The sequence below is a fragment of the Coregonus clupeaformis genome, chromosome 28 (assembly GCF_020615455.1).
Source record: "Coregonus clupeaformis isolate EN_2021a chromosome 28, ASM2061545v1, whole genome shotgun sequence".
Taxonomy (NCBI): domain Eukaryota; kingdom Metazoa; phylum Chordata; class Actinopteri; order Salmoniformes; family Salmonidae; genus Coregonus; species Coregonus clupeaformis.
Genome location: NC_059219.1, coordinates 16,751,529 through 16,773,027, shown reverse-complemented (window position 1 = coordinate 16,773,027; position 21,499 = coordinate 16,751,529). Strand labels below are relative to the sequence as shown.

At 43.6% G+C, this 21,499-nt stretch overlaps 1 protein-coding gene across 1 annotated transcript in view; it reads left to right on the top strand.

Annotated features, from left to right (window-relative positions):
- Positions 1-9,109: 9,109 nt before the first annotated feature.
- Positions 9,110-21,499, top strand: part of LOC121543026 (t-SNARE domain-containing protein 1-like) — a 137,793-nt gene continuing 125,403 nt past the window's right edge. Inside the window, exon 1 of the mRNA XM_041852702.1 lies at positions 9,110-9,197. The gene's annotated coding sequence lies outside the window, so the exon portion shown is untranslated. The remainder of the gene's footprint in view (positions 9,198-21,499) is intronic.

Here is a 21,499-nt window from a genome sequence, read left to right as displayed (position 1 = left end):
CTAGTAATAGGGGTTGCGACAATTTCGGCGGCTAGTTTTAGGAAGAAAGGGTCCAGATTGTCTAGCCCAGCTGATTTGTAGGGGTCCAGATTTTGCAGCGCTTTCAAAACATCAGCTGTCTGAATTTGTGTGAAGGAGAAGCGGGGGGCATGGGCAAGTTGCAGCAGAGGGTGCAGAGTTGGTGGCCGGGTTGGTGGTAGCCAGATGGAAAGCATGGCCAGCTGTAGCAAAATGCTTGTTGAAATTCTCGATTATTGTAGATTTATCGGTGGTGATAGTGTTTCCTAGCCTCAGTGCAGTGGGCAGCTGGGAGGAAGTGCTCTTATTCTCCATGGACTTTACAGTGTCCCAAAACATTTTGGAGTTAGTGCTACAGGATGCAAATTTCTGTTTGAAAAAAGTTAGCCTTTGCTTTCCTGACTGCTTGTGTATATTGGTTCCTAACTTCCCTGAAAAGTTGCATATCGCGGGGGCTATTTGATGCTAATGCTGTACGCCACAGGATGTTTTTGTGCTGGTCAAGGGCAGTCAAGTCTGAGGAGAACCAGGGGCTATATCGGTTCTTAGTTCTGTATTTTTTGAATGGGGCATGTTTATTTAAGATTGAGAGGAAATTACTTTTAAGGAACAACCAGGCATCCTCTACTGACGGAATGAGATCTATATCCATCCAGGATACCTGGGCCAGGTCAATTAGGAAGCCCTCCTCGCTAAAGTGTTTTAGGGAGCGTTTGACAGTGATGAGGGGTGGTTGTTTGACCGCGGACCCGTTACGGACGCAGGCAATAAGGCAGTGATCGCTGAGATCCTGGTTGAAGACAGCTGAGGTGTATTTAGAGGGTATGTTAGTCAGGATGATATCTATGAGGGTACCCATGTTTAAGGATTTAGGGTTGTACCTGGTAGGTTCGTTGATAATTTGCGTGAGGTTGAGGGCATCTAGCTTGGATTGTAGGATGGCTGGGGTATTAAGCATATCCCAATTTAGGTCACCAAGCAGTACAAACTCAGAGGATAAATGGGGGCAATCAATTCACATATGGTGTCCAGGGCACAGCTGGGGGCTGAGGGGGTCTGTAGCAAGCGGCAACAGTGAGAGACTTATTTCTGGAAAGGTGGATTTTTAGAAGTAGAAGCTCAAACTGTTTGGGTACAGACCTGGATAGTATGATAGAGCTCTGCAGGCTATCTCTACAGTAGATTGCAACTCCACCCCCTTTGGCAGTTCTATCTAGACGGAAGATGTTATAGTTGGGGATGGAAATTTCAGAATTTTTGGTGGCCTTCCTGAGCCAGGATTCAGACACTGCTAGAACATCAGGGTTGGCAGAGTGTGCTAACGCAGTGAATAACTCAAACTTAGGAAGTAGACTTCTGATATTTATGTGCAAGAAACCAAGACTTTTGCGATTACAGAAGTCAACAAATGATAGCTCCTGGGGAGTAGGAGTGATACTGGGGGCTACAGGGCCTGGGTTAGCCTCTACATCACCAGAGGAACAGAGGAGGACTAGAATAAGGATACGGCTAAAGGCTTTAAGAACTGGTCTTCTAGTGCGTTGGGTACATAGAATAAAGGGGGCAGATTTCCGGGTGTTATAGAAAAGATTCAGGGCATTATGTACAGACAAGGATATGGAAGGATATGAGTAAAGTGGAGGTAAACCTAAGCGTTGGGTAACACTGAAAGAGATAGTATCTCTAGAGGCATCAATTGATTCGGTCTCTGAGTGTATGGGTGGAGGGACAAAGGAGCTAACTAAGGCAGGTTTAGCTAGGCTGGGGGGTCTACAGTGATATAGTACAATTAGAAATAACCGAAACAACAATAAACTAACCATGTTTGGGCTGAGGCTAAACATAAACAGGATGTAGTACCGTAAAAAGGAACAGTCCAGCAGATATCAGCTGTATAGCTGGGTTATCATAAGGTCCGGTGGTGAAGTGCTAGTGAGTAAGAGGCCACGGCTAGCGTGTGCTACGTCCATTTTGTTGTAGCCAGCTGGTAGCGAAGAATCCGGAGTTAAAGGTCCAGTTATTCCGGTGGGAAAAACTGATATGTTCTGGGGTCGATAACGCGCAGTGCTGACTGGCCGAATATCCGGTGATCAAAGTCCAGTGATTAAAATTAATCCCGCGGGGAAAAAAAATCAAATGTTCTGCGTGAAACACTGCTAGCTGTGGCTAATAGCAAGTAGCTAGTCCAGTAGCTAGTTCAGTTTAGTGAGTAAGCGTGTGCTAACGGGCCAGGGCTAGCAGATGGATGGAATCTTCGTGGTTACGTCGTAACCACATCAGACGATTTCGTCGGCAGACCAGTCGTGTAGGATCGGCGGGGCTCCGTGTCAATACTATGTGGTCCCGTCCGGTTGATAGAGAGGTAGATAGCCGGGAGATGGGCCTAGCTCAGGTTGATTAGCCAGACCACAGCGTCCGTTTTGTTGTAGCCAGCTGGAAGCGATGAATCCGGAGTTAAAGTTCCAGTGAATCAGTGATTCCGCGGAAAAACTGATATGTTCTGGGTCGATAACGCGCTGTGCAGACTGGCCGAATATCCGGTGATCAATGTCCAGTGATTAAAAATTAATCCCGCGGAAAAAAATCCAATGTTCTGGGTGAAAACACCGCTAGCTGTGGCTAATAGCAAAAAGCAAGTAGCTAGTTAGCTGGCTAGCTAGTTTCAACTGGAGATTCTAGATTCTAGATAAAGGTAAGTTAATAATAGAATCCGTTCCACATTGAGTGAGGCGGGTTGCAGGAAAGTATATCTTGTAGAAGGATGAAAAGTCTGATAGGGAAATATGTACGAAAAATGTACGAAAATAGGGTATTTACAGGCTATTTACAGACAGACGATAAAAACACAACTGCACTAATTCGCCATCTTGGAATTATATAATTTATTATTTTTACACTGCTGCTACTCACTGTTTATTATCTATGCCTAGTCACTTTACCCCTACCTACATGTACAAATTACCTCGACTAACCTGTACCCCCGCTCATTGACTCGGTACCGGTACCCCCTGTATATAGCCTCGTTATTGTTATTTTGTTCCTTTTTATTGTATATTTTACTTTAGTTTGTTTAGTCAATATTTTCTTAACTCTATTTCTTGAACTGCATTGATGGTTAAGGGCTTGTAAGTAAGCATTTCACAGTAAGGTCTACACCTGTTGTATTCGGCACATGTGACAAATACAATTTGATTTGATTTGATTTGGTTTGACTATTATCACAAACAAAGTACTAGGGTAGTGAATTGATGTTAGCTTTAGGTGTCAGCTAGCAAGGAAAGTTAGCCTACAAAGCTGGAAGCTACAGGTATCTTCTTGCATTGTAAAGTGTTCTATCCTGTATGGACATTGTTCTGTGAACAGTAATTAACAGTTTCAACATTTCTACATGCTGTGTCGCAATATTCAAGTGTGTTAACTTCTGTGCAGCATGAGTGAGGACTGGGGAGCTAGCATGACGCAGCTCAGACTCCCAGTTCAGGGTAGCAATGTGTAAGTGGACCATGCACAGTGCGTCTGCGCTCATAGACAGGCTTGATCCGTGAGACACATTTGACATAAATACCAAAAGTAACAAAAATTCTAGTACTGAACCATTGTTCATGTTCTAGTATCGAAAAAGTTTTTGTATACCGCGTAATACTAGTCTGGTGTGTAGTTATATTGTTTTGTTCCCACTTCTGGTGAAAGGGTTTGAATTGTATATGCTGAGCAGGTCAGTAATAGTGACACTGATGATGACACTGATTTTCCAGGCATCTGTATGGTGTGTCCATGCACAGCTGACCAAGAGGATGTGTACAGCCGGAAGTCCCAGAGGTTCCCTGGGTCTCCCAGTGAAGAGATGTGTGAGTGTGATCCCGTGCCCGGAGAGCACCGGAAAGCAGAGACACTAAGGAGGCCTGACAGACTTGTCCTGCGTCAGCAGATGGAGTCCATCTATAATTCAGTCTGGAGGCAGTTTCATGCTGTTTCTCTTCGTATCTCATCACTGTTTCCCATAGCCGCAGGAAGTAGGGGTGCTGGAGGTGCTGCAGCACCCCCTGATAAATTGAAAGAATTTTGCCAAAATTATATATTTTTTCAACAATTATATAAAAAACGGAGTATCAATAGCTTCTAAAAAGTAGCTGTGGATTAAGTTTTATCAAAAGCACTTACAGTCAGGAAGGCCGCATGTTGCATTGTAGCCATAGACATATAATCCATAGAAGGGTTTTGGAACCTCTAACGCTGGCAATTTGACTGGTAAACTCATGGGTACACTAGCAATGGCTGCCAGTCCTGGCTTGAATGGGAACTGCCATCTGAGCGAAGAGCAATGTTTTTCAAAATAGCTTATCTTGAGATAGGCTATTGGCACGAGCACATCGGCCATCACCTACTGGCATCAACAGTGTATGTGGATGAGGTTCAGGTCACATACAAATGGCAAATACACAAGTATACCAAACATTAGGAACACCTTCCTAATATTGATGCCCCCCCCCACACACACACACACAGACACACACTTTTGCCCTCAGAACAGCCTCAATTCGTCGGGGCATTTTTTTTACATTTTAGTCATTTAGCAGACGCTCTTATCCAGAGCGACTTACAGTTAGTGAATACATATATATATATATTTTTTTAATACTGGCCCCCCGTGGGAATCAAACCCACAACCCTGGCGTTGCAAATGCCATGCTCTATCAACTGAGCTACATCCCTGCCGGCCATTCCCTCCCCTACCCTGGACGACGCTGGGCAAATTGTGCGCCGCCCATGAGTCTCCCGGTCGCGGCCGGCTGCGACAGAGCCTGGATTCGAACCAGGATCTCTAGTGGCACAGTTAGCACTGCGATGCAGTGCCTTAGACCACTGCGCCACTCAGGAGACATGGACTCCAAAAGGTGTCGAAAGCGTTCCACAGGGACGCTGGCCCATATTGACTACAATGCTTCCCACAGTTGTGTCAAGTTGGCTGGATGTCCTTTGGGTGGTGGACCATTCTTAACACACACGGGAAACGGTTGAGCGTGAAATACCCAGCAGCGTTGCAGTTCTTGTAACAAACCGGTGCTCCTTGCACCTACTACCATACCCCGTTCAAAGGCACTTAAATCTTTTGTCTTGTCCATTCTCCCTCTGAATGGCACACATACACAATCCATGTACCAATTGTCTTAAGGCTTAAAAATCCTTCTTTAACCTGCCTCCTCCCCTTCATCTACACTGATTGAAGTGGATTTAACAAGTGAAATCAATAAGGGATCATAGCTTTCATCTGGATTCAGCTGGTCAGTCTATGTCATGGAAAGAGCAGGGGTTCTTAATGTTTTGTAAACTCAGTGTACTGTATATACAGTCTAGGACTGCACATTTCACACCACACACTCAAACTGACAAGAGACAAATAAGAACAGAAGAGAAGTCAAATATTTCAACACTGATCTGTCATTGAGCTTCACATAATAGGATCACCACTGCAGACTGTCCACTGTCCCCAATGTCTCTGGTCACTGAATATTAGCTGTCTTTATACTAACTACTATTATCTGTCCTTGTCCCAGCAGGCGATTCTGCCCTTCATCAGCCCAAGACCCAGCCAGCTCGGATAAAGAGATGTCTGGTCTGCTAACTAGTGATGTCATCTCAAACATTCTGATTCACATTGTGATGGATGGGTCCTTTCTACTTTACTTCAGCTGATTTGGGCTTATTAAGTCGTTAAGGGTCAGGACATTTTTGGACTGTTGCCCAGTTCCATAATGTGTCATAATGACTCTGGTCCTGGCCTGAGTCTCTGGGTCTGAAGATGGTTTCAGGTCAGGATGAACCCAGCTCTAGACTGAGGATATGGTGTAATCAGTGAACATGGTCAATATTCACTCCACTCAGGCAGCATCATCATCATCAGAAAAATCATTAAAGGTCTGGCACATGCTTGAACCTCAAAATGAGGATAAATATAATAATCAATAAGTACATATTAGTGAGCTCTTGTCTGTTTTGTTATTCGGGATCGACATGGCAGGTGTCCTTAATCTATTGTATACTCAGTGTATAATTACATAATTTGATATTAAATGTATTAATTGGACTTCTAGCTAGATAGCTAACTAGCTAACTAGTAGTGCATAAGTAAAAATGAATGTTCAACATGTCTGAGATCTTATTCTTATTCTAGAATGCAATGAGATGACACCTTTAAATTTGGTTTACCATGTAGTTATATCATGTTTAAATGTGGTTGAAATATCATAGCTCTTTTGTAATGTCTATTGCATGAACAAATATGTATTTATCATTGTTGTTATTACACTTTTTTTCAATTTGTCTCAACAGATGTCTCAAACTGTTTTTTACATTGTAGAATAATAGTGAAGACATCAAAACTTTGAAATAACACACTTGGAATCATGTAGTAACCAAAAAAGTGTTAAACAAATCAAAATATATTTTATATTTGAGATTCTTCAAATAGCCAATCTTTGCCTTGATGACAGCTTTCGACACTCCAGGTTCCAACCTCTACAGAGGAAGCTCTTCCTGTCCAACATGCAGGATGCAGTGAAGGAGGGAGATGGGGAGATGTTGTTGAAGTTATGCATTGTAGCTCTGTTGTTCTACAAGGCCTATGATCATAGCCAATATGCCTACAGTACCATTCTACTGGCCTTGCAAGTCATTGCCACTCTTTCCCCTCGACTGGCACACAGTCTTATCTGGAACAAGTTCTGGAATGGGAGGGGAAGAATACCCCCCTTGACTTACACCTGGAACACCTCTACAACTTCTTGAAGTTATTTTTGGGTCCAAACATGGCTGAGTAAGCAGCAGACAGGATTAGCATGTCCATTGGTGTCCTCAAGGACTTGATGGACACCACGGACGCTGAGTTAGAGACATTAAAGTCAAGTGGCATCAATCATACTGCTCACCAGAACGTGGACATTCTAACCCTTGTGGAGGCTGCGGTTGACGAGGTCCAAATTTAAGGAGTGGAGAAATGTTCCAGTTTGATTTCAACCAACTTGGGTGCCAGGCTAGCTGGGGATGTGGTTGGCTCAGTTTGACCATCAAACCCTGTCTAAGAGGTAGACAGTTATTGGGAGTTAAGATGCAGGAGTAGGCTAAATCAACTAATGTTGTCACTGTACAAATCTGTATTTGTATTTATTAGTTCAACTTTCTATCGGCTTTTATCCGTAAAACTTTCCATGTATCATTGTTCTGTTGTCTACTGAAACAAAGTAAATATCTACATTTGATTTATGTCCCTTGATGAATTCAGTGTTCATAATGTTAACAGTAGAAATTGAACACACCACTAACAGTTTTGAGCAACAGTTATAACAGTTTTAACCAGTTGCATTTGGAACTACATACAGATAGTAACACAGTCTCATTTCTGAGCAGTCATTCAACTAACTAACTACTATAGAACAAAAAGTCTGCAGCTAAAATGTTAATCCCCCCACCCCCCAAAAAACGAACAAATGTCACTGATGATGTGTAGTATTTCTCTTCTTTCACTACAACTCTCCCTCCCTCCCTCCCTCCAGCAGTCTTGTACTCAGAGGAGACACACATGGCCCAAAACCTGTCACAGAACTATGCACGATGCCAAACATGTCAGTCTGAAATGGAAACCACAGATGGTACTGTGTACCAGTTATAGAGATTCTATATTTCTGCTATAAGTCTGTGGTACAAACAGTCAGACAAAACACAGGCAGCAGTTAGATGATTGTACTTTACAAAATACTATACTTCTAGATACAATATCATACACAATGGCAGAGATGATAGTGGTGGATTTAGGTAAACAGTAACAGTTTAGCAGACTGTCATAATATTAGATTGCACAAACTGCCTTGAGACCACTTGACATGCATGACTGAAAGAGATATGAACCAGAGAATGTAGAAAAAATCTAAAGGCTTCTGAAATAATGACAGTCCAAGAGAACAGACTTATGCAGTAGTCCCATCCCTCTGTCCCTCAGTGGCTGTGGCTGCCATAAACACCCAGTGTGAGGGTGTGAAGGTCGACACAGAGAGAGAGCGAGAGAGGCAGGGAGGAGTGATATTTTGCCAATGTTACTTAGGGCATTCTTCCCCTGGAGAGCCCAGTATGTCGCTCAGGCTTTTACAGTAACATCTCACCATAGCAGCATAGCAGTTTTTGCACAGAGCTCATCTACTAGCTACTATACTAGTCCAATGTGAACAACATAGAAACAAAATTACTAGAACGTGCATTCCCATTCAAGTCGATGTGCCATTATGGGTGGACTGGGGGCCAGCAAGTCATCCTATTTCTATGGTGGAGATTGTGCTGCCTCTCCCTGAGTACGGTTGTCACCTCTGGTCCCAGGAGATCACCCAGGTTAATGTAATATTTCTGCTTCACACTTCCTTACCTCTCTCCCATTCACTGGCTGTGACTGGCCCACTATACACTCACACCACTGAGGTCAGATACAACTCCAGTTTACAGATTCCACTCTCTCTCTCTCTCTCTCTCTCTCTCTCTCTCTCTCTCTCTCTCTCTCTCTCTCTCTCTCTCTCTCTCTCTATCTCTCTCTCTCTCTCTCTCTCTGTCTCTGTCTCTCTCTCTCTCTCTCTCTCTCTCTCTCTCGTGCACTCTCTCTCTCTCTCTTTATCTCTGTATCTCTCTCTCTTTCTCTCTGTAGACTCTCATTGCTCTAAGGTTCATAACATAATTAAGTGGAACACAACACCATTGACTCACAGGATATATCCCAGATATGAAACAATTCACTGGGAAAAACAGAAGAACACAACATAACCATGTGTGTTTCCAGTTTTAGATTGCAAAAATGTAGTGCATTCCTATTTCCTCATGCGGAATGTATATTACACAAATGACAGACATAGATTAACCATATCAAGAAGCATTAAGAACAATGATTCACTTTGTTTCTATCTCTGTAATTGCTATTGCTCCTTGATTTCCACAGTCAATTTTCCAAGCCATAATGCCTATTTTGCCACTCTGTACTGCATATCCCAGAGTGCATTTCTCCTGCCTAAACTGTCATATGACCATGCTGCAGGAGCAGGCAGCAGGTCATGTGATGTTTAAGCCTTAGCTGTCTGGAAGCTGCTGCTAAATTGGAGCTGAATCTCAGAGCACACCACTCACTCTCTCTCTCTTTCCAGAGAAAGGTAATGTGTGGGAAATCCATCCCTCTTTTTCATGCTGTTTTTCTCTCGTTATCTGAATAGTGCTGTGGTCAGAGACAAAGGGAGTGGAAGGGGAAAGAGAGAGAGGGGAAGGGATGAGGGGGAAGGGAGGAAGCCATTAAGGATGTTCTTCCGTTGCTGCTGCATCCAGGAAGCAGAACCAGGAAGGACTGAGATTTATTGTAGTTTGTTATAATGCTATGTGTGTGTGTGTGTGTGTGTGTGTGTGTGTGTGTGTGTGTGTGTGTGTGTGTGTGTGTGTGTGTGTGTGTGTGTGTGTGTGTGTGGGGGGGGGGGGTGATTGGGTGTGGGTGTGGGTGGGTGTGTGTCAAAATATAACCTCTGATGCTGGATGCATAGATGGAGGGCGGTAGATGGAGTGATACATGTAGGAATAGAGAGATAGATAGATGGTGGGATGGATATGCTGTTTATCTGGCTATCTCTGTTGTTAAACCACCCTCAGCTCTCTGAATGAGAACATTCAGCCTGCATGCTGCCGGCTTCCTTTTCAGGCAGGCAGCCAATCAGCAATGCTTGATGCTCTCTGTTTATTCCTCTCTCAGCCAATTAGTTTGCACATGGTTTCCGACTGCCCAATCAGCTCGTTCCCCTGCTACTAATGTCCTTTGGTTTGTCATAGACGTGGCAAGTCATTCGTGGATGAGGTTTATAGGTTTTGTTACGTTCTTATCAAATTATTACACATCACTACACATGATAATACTCTATATTTACTCTGCCACATTACTACACATAATAATACTCTATATTTATTCTGCCACATTACTACACATGACAATACTCTATATTTACTCTTCCACATTACTACACATAATAATACTCTATATTTACTCTGCCACATCACTACACATAATAATACTCTATATTTACTCTTCCACATTACTACACATAATAATACTATATATTTACTCTGCCACATTACTACACATAATAATACTCTATATTTACTCTGCCACATTACTACACATAATAATAATACTCTATATTTACTCTGCCACATTACTACACATAATAATAATACTCTATATTTACTCTGCCACATTACTACACATAATAATACTCTATATTTACTCTGCCACATTACTACACATAATAATACTCTATATTTACTCTGCCACATTACTACACATAATAATAATACTATATATTTACTCTGCCACATCACTATACATAATAATACTCTATATTTACTCTGCCACATTGCTACACATAATAATACTATATAATTACTCTGCCACATTACTTATTGAAAACAATATAGAACAATATTTATTTTTTGATCACTTTCTCTAAGTTTGAACCATTCTCTCGCTCTCTCTCTGTCTCTCTGTCTCTATCTCTCTGTCGCTCTGTCTCTCTCGCTCTCTCTCTCTGTTTGTGTGGGCATCCTGTAGATGACTCATCCCCACCTCTCTCTGTCTCAGTCCACCTCTGTAGAGCAGCACTCAGTGTGGATTGTTCATGTAACTACCAGCCCACTGGAAATCCAGCCATATCTTCTCACTTTTGTCAGGCATGTTTATATGCAATCCCTATTGAGCATTTTGTAGTAATGGCTACTACTTTTCTCAGAAATAAGTATTTCAGCACACCAATGCATTTGTCTCCATGTGATCACTATGTGCTCTTTGTTTTCATGTGTTGTAATAAAGGGAAAGAAAAATCCAGGTTTAACATCGAAGGTGGATGTTACCTATCATTATTGTGCAGAATGCAAGGTTGGAGTACAGCTGCAGGGGGTATAGGTGCTGTCCGTGGTCCTGATATGGTTAGATTGACTGGCGGTAACTTTGAAAGGTGCTGTCCGTGGTTGACATGGGTAGAGTCACTGTGCAGACTCTCAGTCGTCCTGGTGTAGTTAGATTGAATGTACAGACGCTGCCTGTGGTCCTGATGTCTCAGTAGGTGAACTGGTGGTAACCTGTATAAGTGCTGTCCGTGGTCCTGGTGAGGTTAGATCACTGTACAGATGTTGTCTGTAGTCCTGGTGAGGTTAGATCATTGTACAGATGCTGCCCGTGGTCCTGATGTGGTCTGTTCCCTGGTGGTGCTGAATGGAAAGTGACAGTGTGTATGTTAGTTAGATTACCCATTGGCCACACCTTGTGCTCTGAACAACAATTGCCCCTAAAAACCAACTTCTAATTTAGAAAACAGCCTAGCATCGACATGAGTCAGAAACATTTATTCAACTGTCAAAATTGACTACAAAGTGTAAATAGGATAATTTTGGTCAAAAAGTCAGTCTCGTCCAAAACAGAGTTTTGTGAGACTTGAGGTCGTGACTGCATCACAATGTAAATAAAGGTTGGGTTTGTTTCGATCCTGCCCAAATGCTCACAACTGGCAGCACACAAGTAATCATCAATACGGAGTTCAGCTGCAGGCGACCCAATCGTAATGCCCGTGGTTGACTTTGGATATCCCTATAGGGCTAGTAAGGGACCAACAGAAAATTACACAATGAACATGGGACAATATGTTAACATTTCTAAATTTCAATGCCTTAAAAACCTCAAACCAATTAAAGTGTAGAAATTCACATACAAATGTTGAAAGCATTTAATGAGAGAACTAAAAAGTGGACAACATGAAAATATTGTCTCATTTACATTGTGTAATTTTTTGACGGTCCCTAACTATCCCCAGAGATAGGCTATCCAAAGTCAAACCAACTTTGCTTGATCGCACACGACAGCCAGCTGAGGCTAAGTGGCTAAATAATTTGGCTAACGCTTCTCAACTGCGAACACACACGAGACACCCACATCAAACCACACCCCGAAACAAACTCACGTTTGAATTCAGTCATGGCTGCTAGCATTTCTTAATGAACCAAATCTAAAACGAGGCCAAATCAGGCCCTTTAAATCTGACTCACCTCAAATGGAATCAGGACATAGCCATCCATTGTTTGATAAATTTGATTGTTTGTGATGCTGTTGCCAACTAATAATCATATCTCAAAGATTGGAGGAGGGAGGAACTCTTGATGATGAACTCTTGAGGTTGTCATTCAGTTATTATTATGTCTGTGTTATCAAATGATTCCTAGGTCAACTACTCTCATTAATTACAGCATTATCATCAAGCACTGTCAGACGGCATCAATTGCTATTCCAAGGTCATTTTCTCCATTACACTCTCAACTTGATTAGATTGCCCAGGGAGAAAAAAAAGTCATTCAACAACAACAAGTCATCACAATGGTAGCGTAATTAAGGGAGCAATTTTCAATGTATAAAAAAAAAATAATGGCATGTAATTTAAAGTTATTTTCCTGCCAATCGAAATATTATGTGTAGCATGAGCTGGGGTGAGATGGTCAGATGGGTTGGTAATTGCTATGATTGCATACTGTAAGTAAGTGACTGAATCCTGGGTGGTAATTGAGGCCCCATTGTGAAGGAAGGAGACAAATGGAGAAAGAGGAGGCTATGGCTGTGGATTTAGTCATTTGTGGATCGAGGCGGACAAGGGGGCTTGGCCATCCCCGATTCCCAATAACAAGGCCAGTGGTCTGTTTGTGAATAATGGTTGGACAGAGGGCTAGACATGATTTAAAATCAGTCCTCATGCGAACCCAGATGTACTCCGATACAAGAGATGTCGACTAATGGGTTGATGGAACAATTAAAAGTCTGCTGGTACGCCAATGTTCTCTCAGATGACACAGAGACTGGGCCAGGCAAATCAAATGTCCAGTGTATGTGTCAAATGGGAGACAGCCTATATCAAACCTCCATAAAAGCACCAATTTTGATGTTCCTGCTTGGCTGCTTTCTACATTATTTTGTCTTCTTTTGCATGAGATTAAACTCTCATGGTAAAAATCAAGCAGTTATTTTGATGTGGCAACTCACCACAGGGAACAGTCTAGTGCTTTGATTGCTTTTAAATTGTGTTATAACAAACATTCTAAACTTCATTATGCTAGTTTGAGTTTTGTACTGTGCACTATGGATTCTGCAGATTCCACCAGTAAAACCAATCCCACTGTAAATACTTACACATAGTATATTTACACCATATGTTTGTTTATTGTCTACTCTAGCAAAACATCCCATTACTTCATGTCTAAGGTTTTATCGCATTCTGCTCCTCTTCTGGCTGCATGCTTCGTCAATTGGAGGACCTTATTGATCGGATCAGATTAGTTAAGTAATTGATTGTTACTGGTTATTAACCTCTCAGAACTCTGGGCCTGGCCAGCACAGATGGAGGACAGCCCCTAATCACTCACCAGTGGCAGCCAGACGCTAATGAAATTAGTTCCTGGTTCTGCCTCACAACTCTGTTCGTTCCAGGAAGTATTGGCAAGGGCAATGAGATGCCAGAGTTTACCTTGCTGGAGTGGAGAAGGAAAGAAAACATACAGAAAAAATTAAGCAGGAGAAATTGGTAATCTATTAATAAAGTTTGTGTTGGTGTGTATGTGACAAGTACTGAGGATACGACGAGGCAGGACGCAGACGCAGGAATCAACAATGTAAAGGTTTACTTAACACTGAGCAAGAGCACAACAACGAGCGAGTACACGACAAGACACCAACAATCACACACATCACTGAACAGTCCAGGGCTATATAGGGGTGGTGATGAGATTATGAGGTGCAGGTGTGCTGGAGGTGATTAGGGTGCGTTGGGTTTCCATTCCGGTGTTGCCGAGGTGGTGCGCTCAGACCGGTGGCTCAGTAGACCGGCGAGCACCGGAGGGGAGCAACGGGAGGAGACGTGACAGTGTAGACCTATGTGTGTACATGGGTCAGAAAATTAGACACGCAATTAGTGTGATTAAAATATGTGAAAAATTACAGATATGATCCATCACACACTACATTTCACAACACAGATATTCATTTTAATTAAAACAACCATCTATTATGTTAATTGAAATGTAACGCTATTTTGTTTAGAGCGTTCATAATTCTCATTTTTTTATGCCTGCTACCTTTGGGTATTTGTCATGATTATCATGACTCACAAACACACTGCAGATGGATAGTTACCACCATCTGCTATGAAGCGTCAGAGTCAAGATTCCAGTCAAGTGTCACCCCAACCCAATGTATGCAATCACGTCCCTAGCCAGCTTGAGAATTAGAATAAATTATGTCACACTTACAGTATGTCACTACACACAGCTTGAGCCTCAGTTGGAAAGTCCACAAGTGTGCGTGCCTAGATGACAGAGGTGTTTTCTGTGTTGATAAATGTCAGTGCTGCAGGGATGTGATTATCTTGTCAGAACCAATAAGTCCCAACCATGTCTATTGGGCTTTGTTTACACAGGCAGCCCAATTCTGAATTTTTTTGCACTAATTGGTATTTTGACCAATCAGATCAGCTCTGAAAACGATATGATGTGAAAAGATCTGATTTGATTGGTCAAAAGACCAGTTAGTGGAAAAAAGATCAGAATTGCGCTGCCTGTGTAAACGCAGCCTTATAGTTGCCTATTGTGGTGTGTTTTTCTGAAATGTCATTTTATCTCTTGATGATTGGCTATAGTCCCAATAATTCTGCTTCAAGTACTGTGATACATCTTCTCACACATTATTCATTGTTCAATACTATTTAAAATGATTCTGCCATCGACATTACCCATGTGCAGCCATGTGCGTGCATGTGTTCGTGCGTGTGTGTTTCCCCCTTCTCTTTCTGGGGGTTGTGTAGCCATGGTGATGGCTGTGAGGGATCCAGGAAACAGATAGCCGCAGGGTGAAGCATATGTGGCGGGCAGAGAGAGAGGCACCAGAAGGCCACAGTGTGGATGTCCATTTGGCCATCTGCTCCTCTCCCCAGCAAGGGTCAGGAAGCCCCCCAACCACAGAGGAAGAGGCTGCCTCTCCTAATGCCAAGCCCAGAACAGCCACCCTCCCCTGGGAAGAAGACTCCCATAGGTCTCCCAGACACGGAGCCATGGATGAGCCATGTAGGCTGGCAGCACTAGTAGTGGGACTCAGTCAGGCAGGCCTCCCATAGACAGCCATTGATGCATGGCAGAGATGGCATCCCTTCATGCAGAGTGTTTGTTTCTCTGCAGTAGGGTAGGAGGGTAAGGAAGGGGGAGCCACAGTAGTGTTTGGTTCATCAGCCGAATACCATTACTCTTCCTCATGGCAGGCCAAGTCCACAAGCTGCTCCACTACGGACAAATCTGGGACCACCCATCCAGTCATGGAACGACACAACTGGCTTTATCCAGAGGACGTTTTAGTAATAATAATAATAATAAGGACACATATTAGAATTCCGGTGCTAATGTTTTATCAGAGACATGAGAATTAAAACATATATGAAAAGCAATTCCAAGAAGATGATTTTAATGTTTTTTAACTTTGTTTTTTGGCAAGGGAGTTATTTGGAATTGGGTCAATTTGCAGTAGTCTGATCTCACTTTGTCTGTCTCTCTGTCTCTCTCTCTCTTCTCTCTCTCTCTCTCTCTCTCTCTCTCTCTCTCTCTCTCTCTCTCTCTCTCTCTCTCTCTCTCTCTTTCTTTCTCTCACACACACACACACACACACACACCCTGTGGGTGCAGCTGGTCTAATGAAATATGCCAGAACACCCTTCCATTTGTCACTGAGCCGCAGGCTTGTGTGAACACTCGGGGCGTCGGTGTGTGTGTATATGTGAGTGTGTGTTGTGTAGCGCGGTGGCCAGCTTGGGGGTCAGAGTCTTGGTCTGCCTCTCTGTTGACATGGACGTCTGATCGGCTCCCTTCCATCGCCCCGGGAGATTAGGTTTCACCAGCTGGATGTGTACTGTTGGCCCCAGAACACACTCCTCAGTTTGTTAGACAAAAACCTGCCTCTCAGAAATGAAACAATTCCCCAGTATTGTGCTTTAGATGCTTTTACTGTTATTCTTAATCTTCTTAAGTTGGTGTTCTAAAATGTAGTCATGTGACTCTGACATATCAGTGTTGAATTCTGCAGGTTTCTGTATGACGGGGACACTGTGATATGATACCGTGATATGTGAAGTGGGAAGGTTGTGCTTTTCGCCATTGTAGCTATACTAAAAAACTGTGATCACTTCAAGCTTGTGACAGTTCTTGTTCATTTTTTCCTGAATGATCCGTTGAAAAAGAGGTCAGATGAAGTCTTTGCTCTGTAGTCCTTTAGAGACACGCATGAACCAGATGGAGGGAGAGATAAAAAAGAGAGAGAGAGGAGTGTAGAGGAGTGGTTTATGAGCGCAGATTAACGAGAGGAGGTTTGTAGAATAATGAACAGTTTCCCCTCAGGACCATCACCTTCTCACCACTCCACATTCGTATGCATGTGAGAGCTTGTCACATATACACACACACACACACACACACACACACACACACACACACACACACACACACACATACAGACAGACTGTTTGTCTTCTCCTCATCCGTCATTGACAATCCAATCAAACAAGTGTAGAGAGGACCACCTCTTAAGTCCTCTCAAACAAATGAAACTGGCAAGGTCCTTCACCCCCTCTGTTCTCTATTGTCTGGGAAGGTCGCCTTCATTCAGCATTCCTCACTCGCCTCGCACCGCGTGTACCAACGCTCTTTAAAGTGTTCTTGATACTCACCTGTATGGCCTATTTGTCTGCACATGCGGCTCAGAGGTGTGACTTACCTCACTGATAAGACCCCTGTTTTTGTTGTTGATTTTAAGTTGAATTTACGTTAGTTGACAACCCATTGTAAATCAAAACTAGATGTTGAACTGACGTCTGTGCCCAGTGGGTTGTTTGTAATTGTCATCTCCTTTAAAAGTCTTCCTCAGTCATGGACGGGACTTTGTTCCATACAAATTGCATGTTTTCTTTCACTACTGTTTTAATTGTTGGTCTCTCATCCCTGAAAAAAGGATTCCCCTCCAATTTCCATGTTGGACAATACAACAACAAATGAAAATTGATTGATCAATCAATAATTTGTCAATGCAGTGCAATGAATCATGTGGCCCTGACCTGTATACCTACTTGTATAAACAGACTGAAGATTCAAAGATTCTCTTTAAAGTGCTCTCATAATCATTGCATGCTATTTGCCCACCCTATCACAACATAACTACACTATAAATTATCCGTGAGTATGAGATTCCCTAATAAATTATTTTAGCAGGAAATAAAACCACTCTCAAATTAGCACTTTGTTGAATACATTTAGGGAACAAAGGCTGAAAAACAGCAACTGTTTTTACATTTCTTTACGAAGACATACACTGTAGTTAAGAGTAAGTAGCTTTGCAGTGCTGCTTAGATATAGCCTCCTTCACACTCTCTTGTTGTAATCTCTCAGCTTTCCCTTCCAGTGGTAAATGAACTAATGCCGCTTCAGTCACCTCACCATAGACACCTCACCCAGCCCCACTACTTAAATAAAGGCGTCTTCTTCAGGTTATTAAGGATGCTGCCAGAACCACTGTCTCCATGGTTTACATTGCCAATTAAGCAGTTTGGCCAATTAGGGAGAGGAGAGAGCTGGAGTGTGACTGGGGACTGATAACCCTGTCCTCCCCTGTGGGTGCCTGGTGTGATCGGCCCAGCTAGCAAAGCAGACTGACTGTGGTGAGAGTTTGATTCTGGGCCTCGTTTCATACCTCATACCTCCGCCAGTCTAGACAGCCAACTCATCACCGTGGAAACTCATAACACCTCAGTGGTTATAGTAACGGGAGATTTATTTCAGACGCTTATGTAACACAGGTGGTTTGTTGAAATCATGCTCGCATGATGAGTAAACCTTGCCTGAGAACTGATGCCTAGTTTTTAGCACTGCGACCTAACACAGTCACGTACCGAGCAGAAGACTCGGGTTCGAAATCCAGTTGGTCACACTTGTGTGTAATGGAATGTTGAAGGGGGATTGTCTGTCTCTGGTTGAAGGTTGACTGGGCTAAAGCGGTTAAGGAAGCAGTTGGAATGGAAGCACTGCTTTACAGCCAGGGAGTGTTGATCAACCTCCACTATAGGCTGTGTGAACAGGGCTTTAGTGGATTTTGATGGATTTAACCCTTCCTCCTAACCCTCTCCTCTTGAGAGACATGGCTAAGCCCATTGGTGAAGCTGTATGTTTGATATTTGATATACACAGACTGGTAGACACAGACAGAGATCAACCTGCCTGTGAGTGTGATGCATGTGAAGCTTATATCTCTCCTCAGTCTCTGTGCTGTAGTGTGTGTGTCTTGGCCAGCTTGTCTGCTTGTGTTTGGATCCCCAGGGCCAGCACTGTGACAGAGAACAAACAGAGATAACACTACCTTTGTGGGCTCCAGCTCCATACAGAGACAGCTCCCCCTCTAGGACTGCTTTATTTGATCCTCTCGTCCACGTATCTGGAGATCAGAATGGGGTGATGATAGGGGAGTTGACCGCAGGGGTGAACGTGTCAGGTTCACTGTTTGTTTGTCGCTATCTTGTTATCATTAACCAGCTTGTTTTAGGATGGTGTGTGTGTGTGTGTTTCATATCGCTAGACTGCATGTCATACTTGCAAACATACTTGCGAACATAAGCAAGCATTTTAAAGTTAAAAGGGTTCTCACGCACAAAATGTATATCAGCCAATTAAAATGTACTTGCATGTGACCGAACGCTAAATTATAGCTGGTCCTATCAGATAACATGGCACAAGTTAGCCCTATGCTAACTTCAACAGGTGGCACTGATTATATCCTGGCACAAGTTCATCAGCCAATTAAAATTGGACACTTTCCAACACTTGTTCGTGGATGGACAGCATGTCCAACGGCATGTTCTGATCATCAAAGCAACTATCACGTGTATTTGACTGACTTGTCAAATTGCTCTGTGTAAAGTGCCTATTCCATGTAATCGTCACAGATTGTGGCAAGGGTTCGAATCTCAAATCCACCCCCTTTGAAATGTTGATTTAAAGTGCACTATCAATCGCTTTAGCAGTATGTGCCACAAGAAGCGATGATGACAACGATAGCCTACATGACTGCTATTTGACAAATCCATAAGGCTCTTCAGGTTTTTTTTAATGATGTATGATAAACTTAGATGTTGTAAGGACCACATTTATATTTTTCCCATAAAAGTACATGGATGTGTGTGAAACTGATAAACAAAAACGAGGGATTTTGTCATATATACGAAAACATGAAAATGTTGTCAAACGTTAGTAGCAGCTAGTAGCCTAGTCAAAGATGCATCAGTGCAATATTGGCACATGACATTTACATTTTAGCAGACGCTCTTATCCAGATCGACTTACAGGAGCAATTAGGGTTAAGTGCCTTGCTCAAGGGCACATCGACAGATTTTTCACCTAGTCGGCTCGGCGATTAGAACCAGCAACCTTTCGGTTACTGGCACAACGCTCTTAACCACTAAGCTACCTGCCGCCCATATTGTTACATACCAACATAACAAGTATACCTTGAAGTTGTAGGTTTAAAATATCCCTCTAGTGGCCAGGATTTACCTATTTTAAGAAATGCCATTGGTTTGTGGATATAAAGTCTAAGATCTTTCAAAGGCTGATGAAGAAGTTGTGCCAGGATATAATCAGTGCCACCTGAGGTTAGCATAGGGCATAGGGCTAACGTGTGCCATGTTATCTGATGGGGCCAACTACAATTTAGCGTTTTGTCACAGTAACTCAACACTTTTGATTGGCTGATACGCACTTTGTGTGTGTGAACCCACGGAAATGTAAATGCTTGCTTATGTTCGCAATTATGGCCCCAGTGCTTAATTTGTAAACCGGGAGGTACAGGAACAAAAAGTGACCGCGAGAGGTGGGTGACCTGGGGAGCTCTGAGGTACATTTATAATAATAAAACATTGCATGCATATCATTGCATTTGTGGCATAGAGCAGTAGAGTAGAGGCATTACAGAAGTTGCATACATGGGGAAATTTTTTTAGTGGACTGGGGTCCGGGAAGACAATTCTACATCCTTTTACATGACTGAATACTTTGCCATAATCTTTTTTAATGCCGCGTTCAAAACAACTGGGAACTCGGAATTTAGAACTGGAAATCTCCTACTTACGACTTCAGTGCATTCAAGACAACTGGAAACTCGGAGAGAAACTAGCACCGACTGGGAAAATTCATTTTGAACGGTCATCCAACACGGAATTCCAAGTCTGGAACTCAGGCCTCTTTCTAGAGCTCCGATGTCACGATCGTCTAATGAGGGAGACCAAAGCGCAGCGCGTTGAGCGAACATGACTTTATTAAATTAAAGTACTCACTACAAAAACAACAAACAATGACGAAACGTGAAGTCCTCAGTTACAATGACTGACAAGGAACAAAAACCCACCACACTAAGGTGAACACTGACAGTTTAAATATGGCTCCCAATCAGAGATAACGAGCCGACAGCTGACACTCGTTACCACTGATTGGGAGTCACACGACCAAACAAGGAAACACAACCAAAATGAACACACCCTGGCTCACAATACACAGTCCCGGAGCCAGAGCGTGACAGTACCCCCCCCTAAAGGCGCGGACTCCGACCGCGCCTACACCCCAAATAGGGAAGGGCTGGGTGGGTATTGCTCCTCGGAGGCGGCTCCGGCTCCGGGCTTGACCACCACCCTACTACAATCCCCCCGTAGTGCCCCCAGTCCGATCTGACCCAGTTAGCTGGATCAGGACTGCCGACGCGCACCCCTGGCTTGGCGCGTGAGGCAGGAATGGACCGGACCTGGCAGACGATACGCACCCTCTGCATGGTGCGTGGAGCCGGAACAGGCCTCACCAGGCTGAAGACTCGCATCCCTGGCTTGGTGCGAGTAGCAGGAATGGACTGAATCCGGCCGACGACTCGCACCCTTGGCTTGGTGCGAGTAGCAGAAATGGGCTGAATTCGGCTGACGACTCGCACCCTAGGCTTGGTGCGAGTAGCAGGAATGGGCTGAATCCGGCTGACGACTCGCACCCTTGACTTGGTGCGAGTGGCAGGAACAGGCAGAATCCGGCTGACGACTCGCACCCTTGGCTTGGTGCGAGTAGCAGGAACGGGCTGGACCAGGCTGGCGACTCGCACCCCTGGTTTGGTGCGAGTGGCAGGAACAGGCCGGACAGGGCTGACGAAACGCACCATAGACTTGGTGCGGAGAGCAGGCACGGGTCTGACAGGGCTGGCGACGCGCACCACAGACTTGGCGCGGAGAGCAGGAACGGGCCGGACAGGGCTGACGACGCACACCACTGGCTTGGTGCGGGGGAGCTTGGATGGGCCGGACTGTACTGGGGACACACACCACTGGCCCTA